The 26,766-nt window shown below is 32.5% G+C and overlaps 1 protein-coding gene and 1 long non-coding RNA gene across 25 annotated transcripts in view; both read right to left on the bottom strand.

Annotated features, from left to right (window-relative positions):
- The window catches only part of LOC144582184 (uncharacterized), a 1,185,294-nt gene that overhangs the window by 755,797 nt on the left and 402,731 nt on the right, over positions 1–26,766 (bottom strand). The window lies entirely within an intron of this gene.
- Positions 1,195–7,544, bottom strand: LOC144582345 (uncharacterized). Of its 2 annotated transcripts, XR_013534871.1 has the most exons (3): positions 6,109–7,544; positions 5,420–5,502; positions 3,899–4,181 (listed from the first exon to the last, which is right to left on the bottom strand). It is a non-coding gene; the product is annotated as an uncharacterized LOC144582345 (long non-coding RNA). The 2 variants fall into 2 exon arrangements; XR_013534870.1 differs by having other exon boundaries at positions 1,195–5,502.

Raw genomic sequence — 26,766 nt, 5'->3', positions numbered from 1 at the left:
TGGAAAAAGTACACTATTGGAATTGAGACGAAAATGAAATTGTTTATTTAAGTCAATGAAGGACAGTTAAAATGTATAAATGAGCATAGTGCTAAAAATTCTACTTTCACCATAAGTATGAAGCTTGACTATGGAATCAGCAAGCACTGCACTGTACCAGATGAAAAAGGTGCATAATATATGGATATCACTTTTATTTGGCAATATAACAAATTGTATAATAAATACACATTCAACCAATGTTTACTAAACAATTTGTATGCATCATGAACTTACTTATTTCACTTAATTATTGAATTCTCCATTTTCACAAGCCAGTGGATGATTTCTTTACCATGATGCCATGATTTCTAATTTTTTTACAAATAAAAAATATTCTATCAATATGTACTATATCAAATATCAACTTTCAGATAATCTGGTATCCTAATTCTAGTCATCTATTGCTGACTTCTTTCAATATGTGTCATTCATTCCTTCAATTATCCAGAAAATTTTCTTTCATAATAATTATGCACCAGACATGGCCCTATGCTTTAGGCAAAGAGCAGTGAACAATAACAAAAATCCAAATCCTCATGAAGTTTACTTTATTAAATCATATTATTTCACAAACAAGAGTGTCACTTTTAGAATACCCTCACTGTTCAACCCAAACTTTTAAGGAATGCTAATGGCCACAGTAATATATAAAATTACTTTTCTGTTTTCAAAGAGAAAAATGAGATTAAGGAAGAATGAACAATTTATCTAAAATAAAATAGCAGCAGACTTCTTAACCTAAACATAAGAGAGATTTGTTTTGGTCTTCCTCAGTTTAGTCAAAAATCCAATTTTTAAATTATATAAATATCTTCTGTGCATTGTCATGGAAAATTAAAATTATATATACATGAAAAACTAGAGTAGGCCATAGCCATCTGAAATATATAATGTATGGGAGGGCCTATAATTTGTATCTTAAAATCTAGAAATGAAAAAGGTAATTAAGACTTTGGTCACACTAAGGTAGGTTTTTTTTTTTTCCCTAAGTTAAATATTAGAGCAATTAGCATGTCAGTGAAGTTTTTCAGGTACTTTTTTTTTACATTTCTTACTTATATTCCCTAAAGTAAAAGGAATAATTAACTGAAATCCAATTAGTGTAGACTTTAGAACACCTGTTTCTGAAATCCTTTGAATAACTTTATCATATTTTTATTTTTTCTTGGTCTTTGTTTTAAGATGAAACACATATCCCTATCCAGTTGCTTCTAGGAGCTGGGAGATTTGTATATCACATAGAAGAAAAGTACCTGTTTGTAAAAGAAACACAAAGATTAAAAAGACAAAAAGAGTTGTGGATATATTACAGCAGCTACTGTTTCTTAACCCTATTTTGACCAAACACAAATTTGTAAAAACTTCATCACAGCTTGAAAAAAGAATTTAGAAGAGAATAATATGGACCCAACTTAAAAAAATATATACATAATACAATCATTGTCCAAATTGCTCATCAAAGAAGAAAACAATGCGTTTTGTTAGGGGAGGAAATATTTGATAGAGTATATTTCAAATAGTAGTTTTATTGTGATAGCAGCAATAATAAATTATGGTAGTTCATATAAATCAATAAGGCATTAAAGAATAAATATGTCACTGAAAAAGGCATCAAAAATAAGGAAAAGTTTATGGATAAGGATAATACAAAATGAAAAAGTATAAAGTATGTCAATCATTTCACTAAATGCTGGGTTACATTTTCTTATGATACAACAAAAACATCTGATCGGGTTTAAAAGCAAAATCCAGTTATATTCTGGAGAGCAAACAATCTGGCAGACTTGGAAATTAAAGCCCATTTCTCACTAACTGTTGAATAGAAAAGGAAATCAAAGAATAAGTACAAACTGTCTCGAAAGCAAAGCAAAGAAAGGTGGTTTATAAGAAAAATATGAACACAAAACAAAATGTCCTTGCAATAAAATGTCAGTAGATAAATGTTTCTGAGAGACAATGGATCTTCAACTCCTCTTCTGTGACACTGGAAAATTGTCTCTATTTTTTCTTTTTTTAAGAGATGGGGTTTCACCATATTGGCCAGGCTGGTCATAAACTCCTGACCTCAGGTGATCTACCTGCCTCTGCCTCCCACAGTGCTGGGATTACAGGTGTGAGCCACCATGCTTGGCCAAAGTTACCTCTATTTACAAAAGACCATTTTAAGAAGTTTACTTATATTACCTGAGCACCATGGCCTCAGGATCCACATTTGCAAATCCAGTTCAAAACCTTCTGGATGATTTTCTTCCAACTTTCTTTTAACCAAATTCTTTCGAATATTGCATTCATGATTTATCCTCAGAAGGTAAGATAGAGAAAACTGGCTAGCCATGGGCAGAGAGCTGAAACTGGACCCCTTACTTACACTTTATACAAAAATTAACTCCAGATGGATTAACGATATAAACATAAGACCTAACACCACAAAAAGCTTAGAAGAAAACCTAGGCAATACCATTTAGGACATAGGAGTAGGCAAGGACTTCATAACTAAAACACCAAAAGCAATGGCAATAAAAGCTAAAATAGACAAATGGGATCTAATTAAACTTAAGAGCTTCTGCACAGCAAAAGAAACAATCATTAGAGTGAACTGGCAGCCAACAGAATGAGAAAAAATTTTTGTAAGCTACCCATCTAACAAACGGCTAATATCAAGAATCTGCAAAGAACTTAAACAAACATGCAAGGAGAAAACAAACAACCCCATCAAAAAGTGGGTGAAGGATATGCACAGACACTTTTCAAAAGAAGACATTTATGCAGCCAACAAACATAAAAAAAAGCTATCATCACTGGTCATTGGAGAAATGCAAATCAAAACTGAATTTAGATACCGCTTCACAGAAGTTAGAATGGCTATCATTAAAAAGTCTGGAGACAACAGATGCTGGAGAGGATGTGGGGAAATAGGAGTGCTTTTCCACTGCTGGTGGGAGTGTAAATTAGTTCAACCATTGTGGAAGACAGTGTGGCGATTCCTCAAGGATCTAGAAATAGAAATTCCATTTGACCCAGCAATCTCATTACTGGGTACAGACCCAAAGGATTATAAATCGTTCTATTATAAAGACATATGCACACATATGTTCACTGTGGTACTGTTTACAATAGCAAAGGCTTGGAATCAACCCAAATGCCCATCAATGAGAGACTGGATAAAGAAAATGTGGCATACATACATCATGGAATACTGTGCAGCCATTAAGAAAGGTTGAGTTCATCTTCTTTGCAGGGACATGACTAAAGCTGGAAACCATCATTCTTAGAAAACTGACAAAAGAACAGAAAACCAAACACCGCATGTTTTCATTCATAAGTTGGTGTTAAACAATGAGAACACAAGGACACAGGGAGGGGAACATCAGACACTGGGGCCTGTTAGGGGGTAGGGGGGCTAAAGGAGGGAAAGCAGGGATTGGTGGGATTTGGGAGGGATAACATTAGGAGAAATACCTAATGTAGGTGACAAGGGGATGGATGCAGCAAACCACCATGGCATATGTATACCTATGTAATAATCCTGCATGATCTGCTCATGTACCCCAGAACTTAAAGTATAATTTTTTTTAAAAAAAGAAAGTCTTTTAATGGAAAGATAAAAAAGAAAGAAAATTGATGTATCTAACTGTTCACAGCTACAGAAAGAATTGATGTGGGAATGGGTTAAAAGAAATGATGAAATGTACTCTGGAATAGCAATACATTGGTATCAATAATTCCAAAGGCTTTCATTTAGATCTATTCCTATTTTTTAAATCTAAAGAAATATTTTTTAGAAAAAAAATTTATAGACACAATTCAGAGCATGTATCAAAATATATATGAAGATGATATAATAAAGCTTCAACCAATCTATGTGAGATAACCAGAATATATTAAATTTAAATGATTTTTTAAAGCTCTGGCACCATTTGGAACTGCACTTTTCAATAGACATATAATGTGAGCCAGATACGTAATTTAAAATTCTCTAGTAGCCATGTGCTAGCAAGTAAAAAAAAAAAAAATTAATGAAATTAAGCCAGGGGGAGTTGTACATGCCTATAATCTCAGCACTCGGGAGGCTGAGCTGGGAGGATCACTTGAGCTCAGGAATTTGAGACTAGCTTGTGCAACACTGCAAGACTCCGTCTCTTAAAAAGAAAAAAACACAAGAAATGGATGAAATTAATTTTCATCATATATTTTATTTAATCCACAATATTTCAACATTCTTTCAAGGTATAATCAATATAAAAAGTGATTCATGAGTGCTACAAATAGTTTGGATGTTTGTTTCCCAAACCGCATGTTGAAATTTGAAATTTAATCCTCACTGTTGGAGGTGTTGCCTAATGAGAGGTATTTGGGTCATGGGGTGAATCCCTTCCCTGTTGGGTTAGAGGGTGAGTTCTTGCTCTATCAGTTCCTGAGACAGCTGATTGTTAAAAGGAGCCCAGTACTTTCCTCACTTTTCTTTAGTTTCCTCTTTTGCCATGTGATCTCTGCACACACAGGCTCCTCTTCACCTTCTGTCCATGAGTGGAAGCAGCCTGAAGCCCTCACCAGAAGCAGATGCTGACATCATGCTTCCTGTACAGCCTTTAGAAGTTTGAGCCAAATAAGCCTCTTTTCTTTGTCAATTATCCAGCTTCAGGCATTCCTTTATAGCAATGCAAACAACTTAGGACAATGAGACACTTTCCATTCTTTTTGTACTACGTTTTCGAAGTTCAGTATATATATTTATTTATAGCACATTTCACTTTGGACAAACCATATTTCAAGTGCTGAATAGCCACATGTGACTAGAGCCTACCATTTTGGACAGCAGAGATTTAGAATACTCAGAGACAGATCCAAGAATATAGAAGCAATTTCCAGACCTATTGCTTTTATTTTATTGGTAGATCATTAAAATTCTATTTCTATGTATACCAAGCATACATTATAGAATGCTTATGCTGCTAAACTCTAGTTAGAGTCTTTTGGGCCAAAGAAGGTTTTCTGTCCTTACAGAGTTTCCAATCAAAATGCATAGGTAAAACAAGGAAGAAAAAATGTTCCAAATATACACGACGTTAAAGTCTTTGAAAATTCATTTGAAGAGCAAGCTCACAAGGCAATGTTTAGAGTCTCATTTAAAAAAACAAATAAACAAACTTCAAGGAATTTACATTGATGAAATTACATGTAATTTGTTTATATTGTGGTTACTAATCTGCAGTTTTTAGGTAGACTTGAACTTTTAGGTATGTTTTGGGGAAAAGTACTATATGTAATGGTGACATCTGCAAAACCAAATCTATTTTCTTGTATTTATTTTTCCTTAAATCTACTGGTAAATTATATTCTCAGTCTACTGATTATAATGTAAGGTTTAGTGTCTTACAGAAAATTGTTCGTTTGCTCCTTTCTGTAAATCTGTGCCAGTTTGACTTCTCCAGTCCTGCTTGGTGCAGTCACCCTAAATATCTGATTCAGGGAACAGAAATATGTTAAATGCATTTGGTAGGGTCTTGTTTTATCTTCTTCTATGCTAATTTACCCACCAACTCCCTGGCCAGCTGTATGATAATAGGTCTTCATCCTGACACTTTTTCCTTCACCTTGGACAGTATACTCTATGCTTTTATTCCCCTTTGCCAGAATTTTACTATTATGTGATACAGTACGTAATTCTTAGAAATCCTTGTCAGTCTTAAATCCTTATGATTCTTCCCGGTGAGTTAGTTGCTTGGTGACATGTTTCTTACCAAGTCAAATATTTGAAAATTACCTTCAATTAATAAAATCAGCCTGTCTAAATTATAAATTGATAGTAAAAACCAGGCCTATTTTATTCTATGCATGTGACAAAAAGCAAGATCATGTTGAAGAAAAAGAAAATATTATTTTCAAGTTTCCATAGAAAATAATACAGATTTCAAACTTCTTGATTCATTTGAGATTTGTAGTTGTGGTTGAATTTAGTAACTTGTGTATATACTAACATATTCTTCTATAATTTGTCATTTTTTAAATATAATCCTACTAAATAGAATATATTAATGGGATATTAGAAAAACTTGACAGACTCACCAATCACTATAGCTGTATAAACTTATATGAGAAATGTTGCCTTGGCTTATTTTCATACATTTCGATTTTGCCACATGTTCAAACTCACTAAAAAGTAAGCATAAATTTTAATATCCTAAAATAATATTTTGACTAAATTCATATTTAAAGAGAAAAGCACTCATTGAATGAATAATAGGCATATACTCTTTTCTCACCAAAGGGAAAATATAAATGAATAGGATAAAATAAATGTTTGTTAATTGCATACATTTTCCCAGCTGTTGAAACCAATGCATATACTTAATCAACAAAAACTGACTTCAAAAAATAAATTTCTTTTTTTTTAAATCTTCTTTGAAAATGTGCTATTTGTTCTCAAAAAATATTATAATGGATGCCATATTCACAAAAACTTTTGGGAGAGTGGAGGCTAAAATATTAATAAAGTCCTCTGGGTGAAGAAGGAGGGCACAAGGTAAGAAGATCAGGCAGGACCGCAAGCCTGGTGAGCAGGTTGTATGGTAGAAAGAAGGGTCAGACGCATAAAGAGGAGGCAAGGTAAGATGGGGTAAAAAGCCAATTAGTGGATTAAAGGGTAAGAATCTGAGTTCTCAAACACAGGGGTGATAATATAGGCAGCTTGGGAGAAGATTAGAATAAAGACGTGATAACTGTATTCAGTTGAGAGGGAAGGCTGTCAAAAATGTAAATAGGAAAAAAAAAGTACAACAGTGAAAACAAAAACCTGACATTTAATCAAGGTTTATAGTAGCAGAAACTCAAAGAGGGGAAATGTTGTGGTTTTAGCTGAAATCATTAACAGAGGACCAAGGCAGATGGAAAATTTGATCCCAATTACAGGAAACCAAATGGACTGCAAAAGAGTATAGGGAAATAACCCATTTCATTTCCTGATTGCTTTTCTTAAATACATTGTATTAGGCAGTCAAAGCCTGACACCCACAATGAGATCTTTACTAGAGAGGGTACTGTTAAACCTGATATTTGGAAACTCAAAAAGCATAATATTTCAGAGAACCACACTTAAGCTAGCTAGTGTTAGAGTTTTCATGGCTAATTTTTACTTATATGTTTATATAATCTAGCTTATATCGATATTGGTTCATTTGTTAAAACATTTTGTTGGTAGTTCTTGAAATTAAAGCTTATTGTTTATGAAGGAAATCTGGCCTTTGATTAGTTTCCTAATGTATGACTAAGTTGATGCTTTCTTATTATCTACTTTTTAAGATAACATTTTAAAAGTATTTTTTAGATACAATTTTAAATTTCACTATATGACACTTTTTAGCCACAGTTTAGAGATAAGTCTTTACCAATTATTCCATCAAAAAATGGGAAAATAACACAGAAAAATAGCCAAAACTTTACTATTATAATTGTAGTTCTTGTTCAAACTACATTCCAGATAATTTCTTATAATGTAAAAATATTTTTATCCAACTAGAATTCTTGTTACTGATGAAACATCACATTTTTCAAATGAAATAACAAAACAAATAATTCAGAAAAGGTCAGTGACCAAGACAGAAGTGGCAAATTGTGATAAGGACACATGAGTTTAAAATATTTAAAGCTATTATATAGTATATATGCATAAAGTAATCTTAAGTGAAAATTTAAGCATAATCTTAATAACAAATTACATGTGATTAAAATGTAAAGGGACTAAAATTTAAGATGTTTTCTTGCCAGCACCTTCTAAGCAGCCTCTTATAAAGTATGATTAAAGCACACATATGAAATCGAAAATATAAAACTAAACCCAAACTAAAGCTGACACTAAGATCGCATCAAGGAATGCCAAAGCTACACCTTATAAATAGGTACTAGCCTGGAAAAAAAAATATGAAGTTCATTTTATTCCTAGTGCCTATGCCGACTTAGAGACCCAGAAACTATACCACCAAAACAAAACTGGGAAATTTGTTGTTCTGCTTCCAAAGTGTACACCTTTTGAACAGAACGAAGAATTTCCCAATGAATTAAACAGGAGAACCCGTTTTATTCCTCACAATACCCAAATTCAATCTCTCACCCCCCCCACACACACGCACAAAAAAAATGTGTTTCTTAGAATAGAATTTAAGAGGCATGATGACAAATGCACATCTTGGTAATAACTGAATTATAAAAATAATAATGTTAGAACTCTTGTAAACTATTGGCAAAACAACAAAAAATTAACTACAATTAATCAAACAAACAAAAAAATTAGGCGGGCCTCAGACTTCTTCTTCATAGCATTAAACAACAGAAGGAACTGGAACAAATGTAGATTTATGAGATGAAAATAGGGTGATCCAACAATTCAATATTGTACCATATTATATTTTACGTGTCCAAGCATACTAAATACTCACAGAGTAGGAAACAAATTCCATGTAACACTAAAAAAAAAAAAAAATCTTGAAGACATGCTTCAAAAGACCAGTAAGTAAACATAATTAGAAGTAAAAATCTGAAAGTCAGAGTTATACTTCAGTTGCATTCTGTAAAATTCTATTACTGCAAAGTATCCACATGCTGGACATATTACAACCAATACTATTCTACAATGCATTAATAAGCTCACAAATAATTAGAGAAAATCCTTAGTTACCAAGAAAAAATGAAAAGTAAACTGAAATAACCAAAGGGTGACCTTAATATCAAACAGCAGTGCTGACTTTGAAGCAAAATTAATGCAAGGAATTAGAGTTTTAGAATAGATAATAAATAATAATCTCCCCTGAAAATGTGTAGTCTTAGGCCTGATCAATAAAAAATCTGCTGTTCAAATTCATACCACATCCTGGTTAGGAAACAGCCAGGCTAAAAGATTAAATTACATTAGCTCTAGATTGGTAACACTCACTGACCCTAGCAGAGGCAAAATATGTACAGACCTGGTAAAGGAGATCAGAGAAAATCTAGAAGGGACATCAACAGCAATCCAGTTACCAGCCATGAGTCCAAGGCCTAAGATTCCCTTTATTCAAATTCACTTTATTCATGATCATACCACAAAAACATTATTGAATTTATAATAATCTTCTATTTGAAGCTGTTAGAATTCCTGGCTGCTGAAGATGCATATGATTAAAGATGGCAGTTATGGGAAGTGAAGGTGTTGCTTAATGGCTCTGTGGTAATAGTAAAGACAGAAACAAGTAGTAGAAATTTAGAGCTCCCCAAAAAACTTTTAAAAAATCATAAATTAATAGACATAAAACAACCCCCACCAATTGCAACCTCTTAAATAAGTGGCACTTCACAATATTAATTGAAGAGAATACACATGAGCTAATAAATCTAATAAACTACCCATATTCCCATTTCATGCTTAAATGTTTATTACTAATCAAGTAAAGTAAACAAAAAATTATGAGTCAATAGAAATGTCAGGAAAAGCAGTCAAGGTTACCGTAAGAACAAAATAAAAGTGAGAACAAAACTGTTCCAGTCAATCAAATTTCTCCCTAACACAATGTAATGCACAGAAAACTTGTAACCTAACACTGTCATCGGGAACAAATATCCTTAAAAGCATTTTCAGATTTTTAAACAACCTTCAAACCAGAAAAGTAATCTCAGAAATAAAGACAAAATTAAAACATAATTAAGGTAGAATATATTTGACTAAGAATAAGTAATAAGAAGTATTTAGGGAATGAATAAAAATGACTAAGAGAATGAAAATGAAATTAAGAGGCAAAAAGTGAGAAATATAGAAGATAAAATGAGACTGTCCAATACACATATAATTGAAATCCATGTCTAAAAAACCACGCCAACAGAATAAAACTAATATTTAAAAAGATAATCTGAGAAAACATTCCAGAGGTTAAAGAAGACATAAATCTGTATTTTGAAAGAGTTCATGTACTTAGAAAAGTTGATCCAGAATGGCCAATTTGGACATAGACTAAAAAAACTATTAGAATTTAAAAATAAAGAAAACAACTCTTTAGAGTTTCCTGACAAAAAGATCAAGAAGTATGCAATTAAAGAATAGGAGATTAGAAAAAGAGTCTCTCAACAAAATACAAAGGAAGACAACAGCAGAATGTTAATTTCAAGATATTTAGGGAACTAAAGTAAGCTGTTCTTCAAATTTAAAGTCGATATAAAAATAGTTTTAAGTGTGCAAGATCTCACAGAATATTATGGAAATCTACTGTAGCAGAAGCTTCATTCAACATGAAGATATCTGTAAAAATGGCATAGAATAACTGATAATCGTTATTTAATATTTTTAATTGTAAATCCAAGATGAAAAACTAAATAAAGCAAAATCTTGGGACAAATGTATAATAATGTAAATGTTTATGTGTTCTGACAGATATAAATAATGAAACTAAATAGAGAAAAAGGAATACAGAAAAGGGAAACCAAATGAATGTATTAATCCCTACATTAAAAAAAGAAGAGAATAAAAGGATATGTAATTAAAGCTGAAAAACAATGGTAGGAGCCTAAATATGTATCATAGAAACTTGAAAGAAATATATCATAAAATATATAACCATATGGTTATATATGACTGATACTGTTTATCTCAACTATTATTTTATACTACCTATATGATTAATAAAGTTATTAACCATATAGGTAGTATAATTAACCATATAGGTAGTATAATTAACTACCTATATGGTTAATAACTTTATTAACTTTATTAACCATATAGGTAGTAACTTAATAAAGTTAACCATATAGGTAATATAAAATAATAGTTGAGACAAACAGTATCAGTCATATTGGTAAGTGTAAGTGGTCTTAACATATTTATTTTAAAAATAAGATTTTAGGCTGCCTAACAAAATAAAAGTCAGTGTTACACTGTATGCAAGAGATACATCTAAAACCAACTAATTCAGAAAGGATGAAAATAAAAGGATGGGTAAGAGCATACCAGCAAATTACAAAAAAATATGAAGGAGTAGTTGAGATAATTGAAATTAAGGTACAATCTAGACCAGAAAGCATTAATAAAGATTTTTAAAATGACAACTTTATAACAAAAATCAAAATTGGACAATGAAGATATGAGCTATCAGTTTCTATGCAACAAGTAACATATTGAATAATAAGAATTACAGTTGATGCTAGCACCAGTAGGCAGAAACATATTATTTAAAGGAAATTTTAACTCACACTCTCTACCAGATAGGTGGGGAAAAAAACTAAATGACAGCATCAATAAGATGAAAAATAATAGATAGATAGATAGATAGATAGATAGATAGATAGATAGATGATAGATAGATAGAGATATGTTTAACTTAACATCTCAAAAAAGAAACATTTTCCTTATTCTGAGGCACACAGGAACATTTATAAAAACTGAACATACAGGCATACCTCAGCAATATGGCAAGTCTGGTTCCAGACCACCACAATAAAGTAAATATTGCAATAAAGGAATTGTGACTACACAGTTTTTTGGTTTCCAAGTGCACATAAAAGTTATGTGTACACTAGCCTGTAGTCTATTAAATGTGTAATAGAATTATGTCTAAAAAACTTAATGTACATACCTTAATTTTTAAATACTTTATTGTTTAAAAATGCTAACTGTTATCTGAGTCTTGAGCAAGGTATAATCTTTTTGCTGTGGAGGATCTTGCTTCAATATTGATGGCTGCTGACTAATCAGAGTGGTGGTTCCTGAAGGTTAGGATGACTGTAGAAGTACCTTAAAATAGGACACCAGTAAAGTATGCCTCATCAAGTGATTCTTCGTTTTAAAAAAGAGATCTCCACAGCTTGCAATACTGTTTGATAGCATTGTACTCACAGCACAATTTCATTCAAAATTCAAGTCAATTGTCTCAAACCCTACTATTGCTTTATAAACTAAGTTTATGAAGTATTCTAAATCTTTTGTTGTCATTTCAACTGTATTCACAGCATCAGAAATACTTCTTTGATTCCGTATAAAAAGCAACTTCTCATCTATTAAAGTTTTATTATGAGATTGCAACAATTCAATCACATCTTCAGACTCCACTTCTCTTGTCCTCTTGCTATTTCCACTAATTCTACAGTTACTTCCTCCCTGAAGTCTTGAACTCTTCAAAGTCATCCATGAGAGTCTGAGTAAACTTCTTACAAAAGCCCGTTAATTTCTGACTTCCTTTTGTAAATTATTAATATTCTTAATGACATCTAGAATTACCAAAAGATATTCAATGTACATTGTCCAAATACATCAAGTCAATATTTATGGAAGCTATAGCTTCATAAAATATATTTCTTAAGTAATAATACTTGAAAGTCAAAATTATTCCTTGATCCATGAGCTGCATAATGGATGTTGTGTCAGCAGACAGGAAAGCAACATGAGCCTTCTTGTACATCTCCATAAGAGCTCTTTGGTGACTATGTCAATGTGCAGTACATTCTGAAAGGAGTCTGAGAAGTAGATCTCAACAGTGGACCTAAAATATTCAGTAAACCACATTGTAAACAGATGCGCCATCATCCAGGCTTTGTTATTCCATTTACAGGGCAAAAGCAGAGTAAATTCAGCATAATTTTTAAGGGCCCTAGGACTTTTCAGAATGGTAAATGAGCACTGAATTCAACTGAAATCACCAGCTGCATTAGCCCTTAACAAGAGAGTCAGCCTGTCCTTCAAAGCATTGAACTCAACATTAACTTTTCCTCTATATTCTATAATTATGAAAGTCCTAGAGGGCATCTTCTTCCAATAAAAGGCTGTTTGCCTATGCTAAAAATATGTTGTTTAGTTCATCTTCATCAATTATCTTAGCTAAATCTTCTGGATAACTTGCTGTAGCTCCTACATCAGCACTTGCTAATGCAGTTGGTGACTTAAATTGAATTCAACTCAATAGTTGTCGATTCACCTTAAATTTTTATGTTGTGGATACAGCTTCTTTCCTTAAACCTAATAAACTTCTGTTAGCTTCCAGGTTTTTCTGCAGCTTCTTCACTTCTCCCTGCCTTCATAGATATAAAGAGAATTAGTACCATTGCTGGATTAGGCCTTGGCTCTTAGAGAATGTTGTGGCTAGTTTGATCTTCTTTTCAGACCACTAAAACTTTCTCCATTATAAGCAATAAGGCTGTTGTGCTTTCTTGACATTCATGCATTCACTGAAATAGCACTTTTAATTTCCTTCAAAAATTTTTACTTTCCATTCTCAACTTAGCTAACTGTTTGGTACAAGAGGCCTGTTTTCTCCTTTCATGAATTTCAACATTCTTTTTCCACTAAGCGTAATCAGTACTAGCTTTATTGTTATCATAGTGTTATTAATTGGCTTAATTTCAATATTGTTGTGTCTCAGGAAATAGGGAAGTTAAAGGAGAGGGAGAGCTATGGGAGAACAGCTGGTTGGTGGGGCAGTCAGAAAATGTACATTTACCAGTTAAGTTTGCCATTTTATGTAGGCAAGGCTCATGGTACCCCAAAATAATTATAGTACAATAGTGTTAGAAAGATCACTGACCAGATACAATAATAATAATAAATTTAAAATATTTTGAGAATTACCAAAATGTAACACAGAGATAGGAAATGGGAACATGTTGAAATATGGTACCAATAGACTTCTTCAATGCAGGGTTGCCACAAATCATCAATTTGTAAAACAAGTAATATCTGTGAAGCATAACAGAGCAGGGCACAATAAAGTGAAGTATTCCTGTATAATAAACTATTATAAAAATCTTAACAATTTCTATAAGAGAAAATGATGTGAACATGACCACAATATGATAACATTTTACAGTTATAACAATATTTTAAGGTTATTGCAAATTGAATTTTAAAATCTCTATTAAGTAATTATTGAGCAAAAGGAAAAAGACCAAAATAAAATTGCAGATTTTTTAAAAATAACACTTTATTTAAAAGCTACATATCAGGATTTATGGCATTATATTAAATCACTAATAAGCAGAAAATATATGAGCTAAATTCCCAATTCGAATAGCCAGAAAACAATAAAATGTAAACCTAAGCAAAAGGGAACAAAATAAAATAAAAGCAGATACTAATAAAGTTAGAAAACACAAAATAGTAGAAATTCAGTAATTTAATTAAAAAACAAAACAAATCATTTACTAATCGTTAAAGGAAAAATACATGAAATAATAAGCTATAGGAAACAAAATAAACATTAAAATAAGAGCAAATTTCAAAATCATGTAATTTTACCTTTTACTTTGCACAACAAATAAACTTGAAAATCTAGATGAAATGACTAATTCTAAAGAAACTATTTTTACCAAACAGATCTCAATAGAAACTGAAAGTGTAAACAAACCAACTTCCAAGCAGAAATAGAGAGAATTAGTAATTATTAACCCACATACAGATCACCAACTCCAGATGTTTTCAAAGGGGAATTCCAGAAACCTCCAACAATGAAAATAAAAGTCCAGTGCTGTTAAATTATTCCAGAGCATAAGGGAAAAAAATAAAAACTTCCAAATTCTGTTGTGTTTTTTATGAGAGTACACAAAAAACCTTGATACCTAAATCTAGTAATAAAAGCTTTAAAAAATAACATTTATTAATATTTCTTCAAAATTCTAATCAAAATATTAGGAAACAGAGTTCAATAGTATATACAAAAAAAATACATCATGGTCAAATGGTATTTCTACCAAGAATGCAATGGCAGCTTAATATTTGGAAATCCATCAGTGCATCAGTGTACTTCACCATATTAATAAATATAAGAAAAAAATCACATGATTAATTCCATAAATGTTGAAACTTTGAAAGGAGATTCAACATATTTCAGCATCCATTTTAAATGAAATAGGTGTGTGTGTGTGTGTGTGTGTGTGTGTGTGTATTTGTTTTGTGTATCCTAAAGCCAGTATCTGACCTACTTGACTTGTCTTTAGTAAACACTAAAGGCATTCCTTTATGGTTAGAAGGCAAAATGCTCACTGTCTCCAATTACAGTCCTGCATTTGACATATTAATCAATGAAATTAGATAAGAGGAAATAGAGACATAAGAACATAAAAGAAGAATAAAACATCCTATTTGAAGATGACAAGATAGTATACACATAAAACTCAAGAGGATTTAATGACTAAACTGAAATCAAAATAAAATTTAGAACAGTAGAAAGACAAATACTATATACAAATTAATGTACTCTATATATACAAATCATCAATTGAAGGTACAATGTAAGAGAAACACTATTCATCATGGCCACCAAAAAAAAGGTACTTAGAATTAAACTTTACAAGTGATGTGAAAAATCCTTTTAAAGAAAAACTTTAAAATACTCTGGATGAAAAGTGAACTTGAACAAAGGGAAATCTATCTGTTCTTAGATGGTCTGAGTCAACACTACGAAGATGTTAACTCTCACCATATTAATATAGAAACAATGTGATTCTGTAAAAATACTAAGAACAATATGTTTGAAACCAGATAAGTTGATTCTAAAATTTTCAGGAAAGTAATTATGGTAGAAAAACTAGAACAATCCTTCAAAAGGGGCAATAGAGTGCCCAAAGAGATACTAAGATTTATAATCAAGGCACAATGTTATGAAAGTATAAACAGAACCAATGAGAAAGCCCAGTATACATGTAAATTATACACACACACACACACACACACACACACACACATATGGACCATTTCCAATCACTCCTTTTGGGAAAATGTGACATCAGATCTATACCACAAACATATCAAAATAAACTAAAAATAGATCAGATATCTAAATATAAAAAATGAAATCATATACATAATAGAGAAGGACATAGATTAATTCCTTTTTAACCTCGACATGGGGGAAGCCTTTCTACCATGGATCCAAAATCCAGAAACAATACAAGATAAATTAAACTACATAAAATATTTTAAAATAACCTTTTGCAGAAAAAACACCATAAGCAAAATGAAAAGAAAGATGACAAAATGTGAGAAAATATTTTGCAACATATATTGCAGATAAAAGGTTAATATTCCAAAAATATTAAGAACTCTAAAAAATGAGAGAGACATGAGCATATGTTCCACAGAAAAAACTATACAAATGGTTCTAAAATACATGTAAGATGCTTCCAATCACTTAATTTAGAAAAACAGAAATTAAAACTACACTGACTGACCACTTCTCACTTACCAGGTTGACACAAATCCAAAGCTTCACAATACACCCTGCTGGTGAGTTTGTGAAGAAACATATCCTCATACATTGTTGGTCAGAACATAACATTATGCCATCCTATGGAGAGGAATTTAGCAAAAGCTAGAAAAATGAAACATATCCTTTGATCCAACAGTTCCGCTTCTAAAAATTTAATCTGATTATATATTTTCACAACTACAAAACATATGTATAAGTGTATCAGTGTATTCATTAAAACATTAATTATAACAGTAAAATATTGAAAAACAACTTAAATTCTCTGCAGTAGCAGGCAATAGATTGTTATATGTTACTGTACATCCAAAAATGGGTACTTTGCAGCTATACAAAAAGACTAAAGAAGATGTCAATAAAGTGGTTAGGAGTGATTCCCAGGATATAGTGTTAAATGTAAAAATATATATTATAACCTATTGTGTAAGAATGAAGAGAATGAAGAAGATACACATTAAGTGTGTTTGTTTGTGTTTGTATTGCTTAATACATTTGTGTATGTATTTGCAAAATACACACAGAAAAAATAAAACAAAAACTAATGCAAATTGTTACCTATAAATGAAAAGTGAGAACAAAGTAGAATAGAAAGGAAAAAGAATCTAACTTTTCTGATTCATCCACATATATATGTGAGTATATGTATATATATATACATATATATGTGCGTATATATATATATACACATATACGCACATATATAGCATTTGATATGAAAGCATATCACTTCTTTACATAAATTTAGAAATTAAATTAAATCAAGAATCCAAAAAGACACTAAAATTGAATACAAATAGAAACAAATTTAGCTATAGCAAATTTATAACGTGTCCATACACACTCATGGACACACATAATTTAAGAAATTTTTGAACATAGTATGTGATTATAAACCCCTAGTGAATACATTTCAAAGACAAAATGAATTTTAAGACACTTTAAGTTTCCTTAGCAAGTTTGCTGTTGGTTGTGGTATTGGTGCAGTAATTCTGAAAATATTTTGTGGGTCCTGTAAAATACACTAAATGAATAAATATATTTATGTTAAGTCAGGATCTTCACTGTGGGAAAAATAAAATCCAAACATAGACTAGAGAAAAGTGTGAAAGAACCCTGCAATGTAGCTTTCAGTATAAGAGATATATATACACTGCATACATAGACTGCCTGAATAAGCATATGATGAACCTGAATCTTGGTTTCTAAATACAATTCCCCACTATAAGAAACCAGAGCTCCTTGGAGAAATGGTTGGTTCCAGCTCTTAGGCAGGGTAAGTACAAGGTAGGTTTGTAACATATTGCTGAAACAGAAAGCAAAGAAAATGCTCAAAGATTGATAAGGCTATATCAAACGCACAGAGGTCAACTTGAAGAGGTTTCTAATTTACATATTTGGAATAATTGAGCATTCAAAAAAATAATGATGGCAATGGATGATAACACATCAAATATTTTAGAAATTCTTATATTCATAATAAAATTTTTAAAAATAAAAAAATGGGAAAGAGAAAGTTCTTCCTTAAAGAAAGTTCATTAGTAAATATAAAGCAAAGATATAAATTAAAAAATCATCATTTGCAAAAACAAAAGTTGATTATCATGAATGTTAAAAAAATCAAATGTATTTTTTGAGAGCAAGATTTTTATACAATCTTGAAGCATTAACTACAGTTATCTATCAACTGCAAGAAAAAAGGTTACCTTTTACAATGAAAGAATCTCAGAGACATCATCTTGTTCAAATAAAAAATAAATAAATAAGAAGACAAATCAATATTATTAATGTGATACAGTGAGAAGGACACAAGATCATCTGTTTATTATTCTTAACAAAAAGTATTTAAACTGATTCTAAAAATACAGAAATAGTCAGTGGTTCAGTGGGACATTGTGGGAAAAAAAACACTGGCCTGGAATTTTCAAAATTTCAAATTCATGAGACAAGAGAGGGACTATTCTACATTAAAGACAAGACAACTAAGGGCATTGAATAATCCTTGATTGAATCATCAGTTGAAAAGTGAAACAACTATAAGAAATATTAATTGCATAATGGAAACATTTTAATATGGTCTGATATCAGGTATTTTTCTTACATCTATAGTTTATATTTTTTAGTGTAATAATGGCATTAAGGTTAGAAGAAGAATGTCCTTGTCTTGAGGAAATAGATGTTGAAGTATTTCGGTGTGAATTGTCATGATGTCTGCAACCGATTTCTAAATGGTTCAGTAAATATATCTCTACATGTGAGAAGGACACAGAGAAAGAGAGAGAGAGAGAGAGAGAGAGAGAGATTGCAAAGGAAGGTAACTGGTAACAACTGGTGTACTTAGATGAGGCATATGAGTGTTCATTTATATACATTTTTAGTTTACTGATAGGTTTGAAATCTTTTAAAGTAAAAACTTGGAAAATAAAAAATAATAATTTAGCGTGAATGAACAAAATATATTTATTTTTAAGAGTTTCAAAGTTACTATTTTAAGCAGCACAAAGCTAAGACTATAAAGTTACTATTTTAAGCAGCACAAAGTTTAAGACATAATAAAATTGTAATCAGGTTATTTAATTACCTTTTATTACCTAAAAGTAATAATTAAAAAGAAAGCATATGTTTTTTGTTTACTTAAGAGAATATTCCTATCAGAAAGAATAATGTAATTTTCTCATATTTTGCCCGCATACACCAAATAGGTATAATAATCACAAGAATGTTGACTCTCTTAATAGTTAGAGAAACGTTTTGCAGATTTTGAGGTAGATGAGTTAAACTGAGGTCATAAATACAATAATAGCGAAATCACTATTTAACTTCCACATTGGCATCAGGAACTCTAGCTTCAAATCCCACCTCTATTACTCACTAGACATGGAGTCACCAACATCTAACTTGTTCAGATTTCACATTTCTCATCTGTAAAATGTGAATATGAATACCTATGTCATTCCTCCCTTTGAAGAATCATAAGTTAAATAGGTGATATCATTTAATAGCAAAATGCCTGGCTAGGATAGGGGATCCATAAATGTTAGTTGAACCGAAGTCTGGTATTGTCTAATAAAATCAATGGTTTAACTTGTTTTTGACAATTGAATTTGGTTCCTTCTATATTAATGTAGTTCTCTCTGCAAGAGAGAATATACTCAATTTCATAAGTTGTAAGGAACCAGAGATACATCTTCAATTAAAATTTGTACAAAATGACAGTTCTCAAAAAGGTACAAGGCCATATGAAAACTAATAAGAAATTCTCATCCATAATTGATCCACAAACAGTTTTTAATTAATGCTTTCCCTAATAGTTGTTCAGTTGTTACACTGGTGCTACAGAAATTAAAATGCTATAAAACAGTGTTATCATTCCAAAAATATACAACTAGAAGTGATTTTACCTCTTATTTTCTAAGCAATATATTCAATCCCAATACATTTGAATTGGTAATTGTTAGAAACTTCCGAACAAGTCTAAACAGGTAGCTTCCCTTTTTACAGAATTATGCCGAAGTTATCAGAACAGAGTCATCTTATAGATGAATAAGGCAGGTAGTAATCTATTTGGCACATTTCAGAAATTGTCATGGCAGAAAGACTCTCAGTATTATTTTCCTTTATAAATAACAAAAACAAGCTAACAGTCAATAAGCCTACAAAAAGGGCCAGCAGTTGAAAAACCCCTTATATCCTCAAATATATTTTAAGCATTTGCATCTCTTTTAAATATGCTCCAGTGGGAAAAGGTGTATAAAGGGACAGGAACAGTGGGAGTGAGATGAAGGAAGACTCCCTAAGTTGCTACTTTTCCAGAGGCTTAACTGCAAATAGCAGATTACAGAATCAGAATCAAACCAGCATTTGGGTGGGTGGCTGAGCTGTAGAGAAGACCCCTTCTTCCACTCACTCATATTAAATGCACACCAGCCCCATTGATTTTTGTGAACTGTTGTTTTACAATTAAGGAAAAGACAAGTTTAGTCGGGACCAGAAGCCATCAAATTAGAGGAGACAAGAATAATGAAGGTGATGGCATCATTCCCTGCCTGATGTATTCAAGGTTCCAGAGGTAAAGGTGAAAAAGTGACAGAACTGTCTTATGAGAGATTTCCTGTGATTCTTAGAAAGGCTGAGATATTGAAATATTTTCATGAGAGTCTTTGGGTAATTCTTGGCACAAGTGCAATTCTGAGCTGAGGAAAGAGCCTTTCTCCCTGCTGTTTCCTCACACCCTGCACTTCTGTGACAATCAGGGCTGGCAGCCTTGTGGACACTGCTACCCACACCCAGGAAAGAGAGGAAGGCCCCTGTCAACAAAGGCAGGAGGTGAAGCTCTGCAAAGCAGTTCTATGAATGGAGACTCCATCCATGGAGAAAAATACAGGAGAACAGGAATATTTAGTCATGTGGGAGAAAATAAATGAGACTATGAGCAAATGTTAGGTCCCCATCCCATTAATCTATACCACATCCTACCACTGGGTCAGTCTCCCTAAAAGAGCATTTTATCCTTTTTGTAAATTTTTCATCAAAAATCGTTAGATATAGGATAAATAAAACATTATGATCACAACCTTTTAAAATGTGACCTCAATGAATTACCTATAGTTCTCTATAAGAATCTCATATAACCTAAATATATTTGCCACTTCCTCTCTTCTCCCAGTTTCTTACCTTGATTAAAGCATATCATTTCTTGAACTTTGTACAGTCCCCTGCATCCTCTCCTGCTCTTCTAAATACAAAGCAAGTCAAGTACCATCAGTTCCATGAACACTTCCAAGCCTTCAACAAACCACTTTGATCTACCCTCTGTCCCAAAATATGACACATAGTCAGATATTAGCACTGCAAACTTAAAATATATACATGGTTTGATACTCTATCAATTACATATTGTTGGGAACATCTTTTTCTCTATTGTCTAATTTTGTAGTTGGCCTTTGTATTTTATTTCTGGCCTTCCCATTTATAAAGTACATTTTCTTGATGACATGTTTTATGTTATTCTCATCTTTGCATTTTCTACAGTGCTTATAACATGGAGAGGTCCTCTATAAGTATTTTTGGTGGATAAATTGACTCATTTATCTAGCATGGTATTAAAAAAAATGAGATGGAATATTTGGAGTAACATCTCATCATATTTGAAATGTTACTTTTTTTCCACTATCCAAAAAAGTCTATTTTCAGTTCTGATCCGAACTTCCCTGTAACTGAGATAAAGTCAAATAAGCAAGCCACAGTCGGCCAGCATGTAATAGCAAAAATTTCCTCAACCCATAAGGATAGTCATCAAAGACATAAAACGTTCATAGTCCTCTTCTTTTTGGTTTACAAACAGTGAATATATAACCAACCAGACTGAAAGTGAGATCTACCACAAGGCACCATGATCTGCTTACTTTCTATTTTGCATTATTTTAACGAAATTTAATAATAAAACAAAAAGTGCCAGGAAAGCTGAGATCTAAATAAGTCTTTTGTATTAATCTTTAAGATGTACTTTTATGAACTAAAATAAAGTCTCTGTCTCCAAGTTCTTTGTCAATTAGTCAACCACACTGGAAGAAAAACTAAAATATTTTTTTTAGTCTTTTGCCTCCTTATTCATTAAAGATCGAAGAAAAATTATCACATTGAAACCATTGGCTGCTCAAAACTCATATTTCTCCAGTACACTCAAAGATTATTAATAATTATTATATATAAATTATAGAATGTTCTATTTTAATAGTTTCTTATATGCCTCAAAAGCATTGCTTTCCCTTCTTACATGAAATCTTGCCTTTTATTGCTTTCCTCATATATTAACATTTATAATTCCTTATGTCACAAATATACAATAAGAAGAAATATCTTCTCTTATTATGAGTATGAGAAATCAGATCTATGTTAGATTCAACACATCGGAAAACAAAATGAAACCACCGATCTCCAACCTCTAGTGCAAGAGAAATTAAGCAGAAAGAGTTGCCTCTGTTGGGTTTTAAAAACAATATATAAAACTAAAAGGATAGGGAAGGAAAGCAAATAGTTGATTCACATGACCAGGGTGAAAAGAAAAACAAACATTATAGTTGCAAAAACATATATTCCATAACAAGTTCTTAAGACTCCCAGGTGCAACATCAGCAGCGCTCGAGTCTCAATTTTTATTGTAATCTTGTGGCTTTTTATTTGTAACTTATATGAAAAGAATCATATTGATTGGGGCAGATTTAACTCAGTAAAACCTATTCTACTGAGATTGTCTGTGCTAGGTGATTTTATCAAGTTCTCTTTTGGTTTCATTTTCTTCCTCATCCCTATTCCCAGGGGAGGCTGCAGCCCAGCTTGCAGAGCAAATTGCCCTAAATTGAGTTCTTTCTCTGGCATAGACAGGGCTGCCTTTGGCTCCTCGGCTTGAAAACTTTATGCATTCTTTTTTCCTTCTTCCTTAACAATCCCCTTCCCTTTTTCCAATTAAAATGGAGAAGTTTCCACCGGTACCTGCTCCCAATTAAATGAATACTGCATTACCAGCCGCACTCCCGGATCTTCTTTACCCTCCCTTCATTAGCCTTATTCCTCTGAGGCTGCCTGGCTGTCTGCCAGGGACTTATGGCAAGAATTCAAAATCTTGCACACTTTATCCCCTCCAAATCATTCTTGAATATAAGCAGTCTGCTCCTTAGGCCTAGTATGAGAAATCCAAGAACGTGTTCAAAATGGATAGGGGGTTGGGAGGAAGAGAAGAGAAAAAAAATGATTTATTTAAAAGGCTAAAAGCCTATACAAAGAATGGCAAGCTAAAAGAGGTTAAGCTTCCCAGTTAATTGACCTTAGTTTCTTTTTTAATAGCCTGAGTAGGAAGAACAACAAATGACAGTTCAATGGCCTTGCTTTATTTCTTCATACCTACAGGAAGTACATCATCATCTTCCCACCTCAGGCATACCGACTCCCAACACTCAAACTAATGTACTATGACCAAAGAGGCCAATATTGGAAGCTTAAGCAAATGTTGTTATATATATATATATAGTGTGTGTGTGTGTGTGTGTGTGTGTGCGTGTGTGTATGTGTATGTCTCAACATGGAATTTTCCAACAAATGTGAGTGCTATGGGGCCATTGCATCAGCCATTCTTAACTGACATTTGGAATCAGTGAATGTGCATCAAGCTGTTATGAATGATGACCCAGGTGTCAGGCAACAGAAACAAATGGGCATTCTGTATGCCTCCATTACTCTCTAAAACTTTGCAAATTTCATTTACAGAACCGCTGAGCAGAATATGTGATCAAATTCCAGCTCTGGTACACACTGTGTGTGTGACCGTGGGCAAGTTATTTAACTTCTCTGAGGCTTATGGTCATTATTTTTAAAGTGGGACTAATAACTATATCCAGAATGATATGCTTTTTGTGAATTAAGTAGTTCATGTAAAGCACTGAGCACAATTCCTGGCACGTGGTACATAGTTAGCTACTGTATATTCTCATTATTATTGCTACTACTATTAATACTAGGCAAAATTATACCATATGATCTGATAGAACTTTTGGAGCATTTCCCAGAATATGGCAAGAGCTAAGGACAATTTGCAGATGATTTTAATTTTACAAAATTAAAAATGTGCAATTGGATTCTCAGAAGTTGACCCTTGTTTGGCACAGAACCCAACATAGCTATGACATCCACTAAGGTCAATTTTGGAAAACCTATCCTTTCGTGGTAATTATAAGTCATCAAATTCTTCAAGCACCTTAGAGAATACATCGCCATTGCTGACTTTCTGTAAGAACAATATGTAATTGCACACTTCAAAACAGTCATCCAATTTGTTTTCAGTTCTGAAAATTAACATGGAATTCATTTTATCTCCTAGTGATAAACTTCCTAAGCATTCTATAATGCCACAGTTCACCAGTTGAAGAATAAAAGCAAAACAATGCAAAAAGCATAATTACTAAATCTTTTTAAGTGGTTATATTGATTAAAAGATAAAAAATCATATATATGAATTGGAGTAAATATGATAAATAAATTTGTGCTGTTTTTATCTCCTAGGCCAGATACAACTGATGTCTGTACATGAGAGGCACAATTATTGACTGATTTATAAGAAATATGCTGTGTTGTCTTAGAAACTCAAGGCAGTAGACATAATTTCAAAATAGGAAATTACTTTATAAATAGCTATTTTAATGTGTAAATTTTTAAATTAATATTGAATAATTGTACATATTTGGGGGTACATGTGATATTTTGATGTCTCTATACAATATACTAATAATCAAATCAGGTAATTGTTACATCCATCGCCTCAAACATTTATCGTTCCTTTGTGTTGAGAACATTACTATTCTTTTCTTCTTGAAAATAACAATTTTTGATTGATCAAATTCAGGTCAAATTTCCTATAGCATTTTACAATAATTATTAGGAATGCAAGCATGAGAATCAGAGATCTGGAATTATATTACTTCTCAACTTTTGCTTGCTATGTAACCTCTAAAAAGTCATTTAACTTATTGGACCCTTAACTTCCTCAAATATGAAATAGGGCTTATAACATCTGCAAGGTGATGTAACTTGAGCCATAAGAAGCTCCCTACTTTACCATTATCATCATCATCATTATCATAATCATCACTATTATTACTGTCAAGTTTTTTACTTTTTAAAAATTAGTTCTTAAAATAGGAAAAGAATGTGAAATATGAAGCAAGACATTTTGATGTATATCAAATATTAGTGAGACTGTATTGATCCCACTAGAGGTAACACACACTTACTAATTCAGATCATGCATATTCGAGGGCAGCTAAACTGGGATGGTTCTCAGATATTAAAATTTAAGGAATGGATTGAAAAATCTACTACATCCAGGAAGTTTTATGTATATATAGTTATTTAACAAAAAGACAGAATTACATGCATTAGCACAGAAAATATAAATAAAGTCACATAGCAATGAGGGAGAGCCAGGATTTAAGCTCAGGTCTGCCAATTCCAGGTAAAGGTCTCTCATGAGATATTTATACTCACTAAGTCAGAGATGCCATGTTACCTGGTTATATGAGAAAAAAATTAATAGGAATGTATATTTTCCATGGTTGCACTATCACCAGCATTTTAATATTACACACTAATTTTAAATGAAAATGAGTTCTAGACCTCAAGTGTCACAAGTATGCCCTTGAACCTACCCTTCAGTTAAAGATCCTATCTTGGCTAATGGCACTATCATCCATCTATCCCAGAAACTTGGGAGCCAACCTGATATTTCCCCACTCAAAAGGAACCTTTGTACTAACAATTCTATTTCCATGACATTGGCTAAAACAGATTCATCTTTGCTGTTATTTAGTTCAGAACCTCATTGTCTCATGCCTGAACTACTGAAATAGTTTCCCAACTGATCTCCTTTATCTCAGCCTCTCTCACTCATGGCATTCTTCAAATTCTCCTCAAAATAATCTTGCTAATACAGTCTGATGCTGCTACCTCAACTTGAAACCTGTGATCTCCTGTGAGACTCTTCTTAGCCCAGACCAGTGTGCTTATCCCTCCCTACTCTCATCTTCCACACCCACTCTCATCCCCAGTGTCCCCCGTATATCAGCCATATTGTTTTTCACTTTGTTACTTCTCCTAGCTTATGTTAGTTTTGTCATCTATAATGGCCTTATTTTTCCCATTTAGCCTAAATATTACACGAGTGCTTGAAAAGAAATATAATATGTAAGTTCTATATAGACACATTAGGTGAAGCTTCTGTCAGCTACTGAGAGAAGTGTGTTAAGATATCTTTCTTTGAATTGTGCATTTGTCATTCTCCTACATAGTGTTATCCATTTATGTTTCCTTTTTTTTTTTTTTTTTTTTTTTGAGAGGAAGCCCAGACTAGAGTGCAGTGCCTCAATCTCGGCTTACCTCAACCTCCACCTCCCAGGTTCAAGCAATTCTCCTCCCTCAGCCTCTCGGGTAGCTGGTATTACAGGCACCTACCACCATGCCTGGCTAATTTTTGTATTTTTAGTAGAAATGGGGTTTCACCATGTTGGCCAGGCTGGTCTTGAACTCCTGACCTCAGGTGAACTGCCTGCTCAGCCTCCCAAGGTGCTGGCATTACAGGCATGAGCCACTGTGCCTGGCCATGTTTATATTTTTTTAAGTTAAACTTAATTTCTAAATATATATATTCCAGCACTTTGGGAGGCCAAGGCAAGAAGATCAATAGAGGCCAAGAGTTTGAGACCAGCCTGGGCAATGTAACAAGACCCTGTCTCTACTAAAAATGAAAAAAAATTAACTGAGTATGATAAGTATGATAGCACATGCCTGTAGTCCCAAGTACTTGGGAGGCCGAGATGGGAGTACCACCTGAGCCCAAGAGTTTGGAGGTTACAGTGAGTTGTGATCACACCACTGCACTTGGGCTGGCTGAAAGAATGAGACCTTGCTTCTAAAAAAAAAAAAAAAAAAAAAAAAAAAAAAAATATATATATATATATATATATATACACAA

The sequence above is a fragment of the Callithrix jacchus genome, chromosome 4 (genome assembly GCF_049354715.1).
Source record: "Callithrix jacchus isolate 240 chromosome 4, calJac240_pri, whole genome shotgun sequence".
Taxonomy (NCBI): Eukaryota; Metazoa; Chordata; class Mammalia; order Primates; family Cebidae; genus Callithrix; species Callithrix jacchus.
Note: the sequence above shows the minus strand (reverse complement) of the source record. Positions and strands in the feature narration are given on the sequence as shown.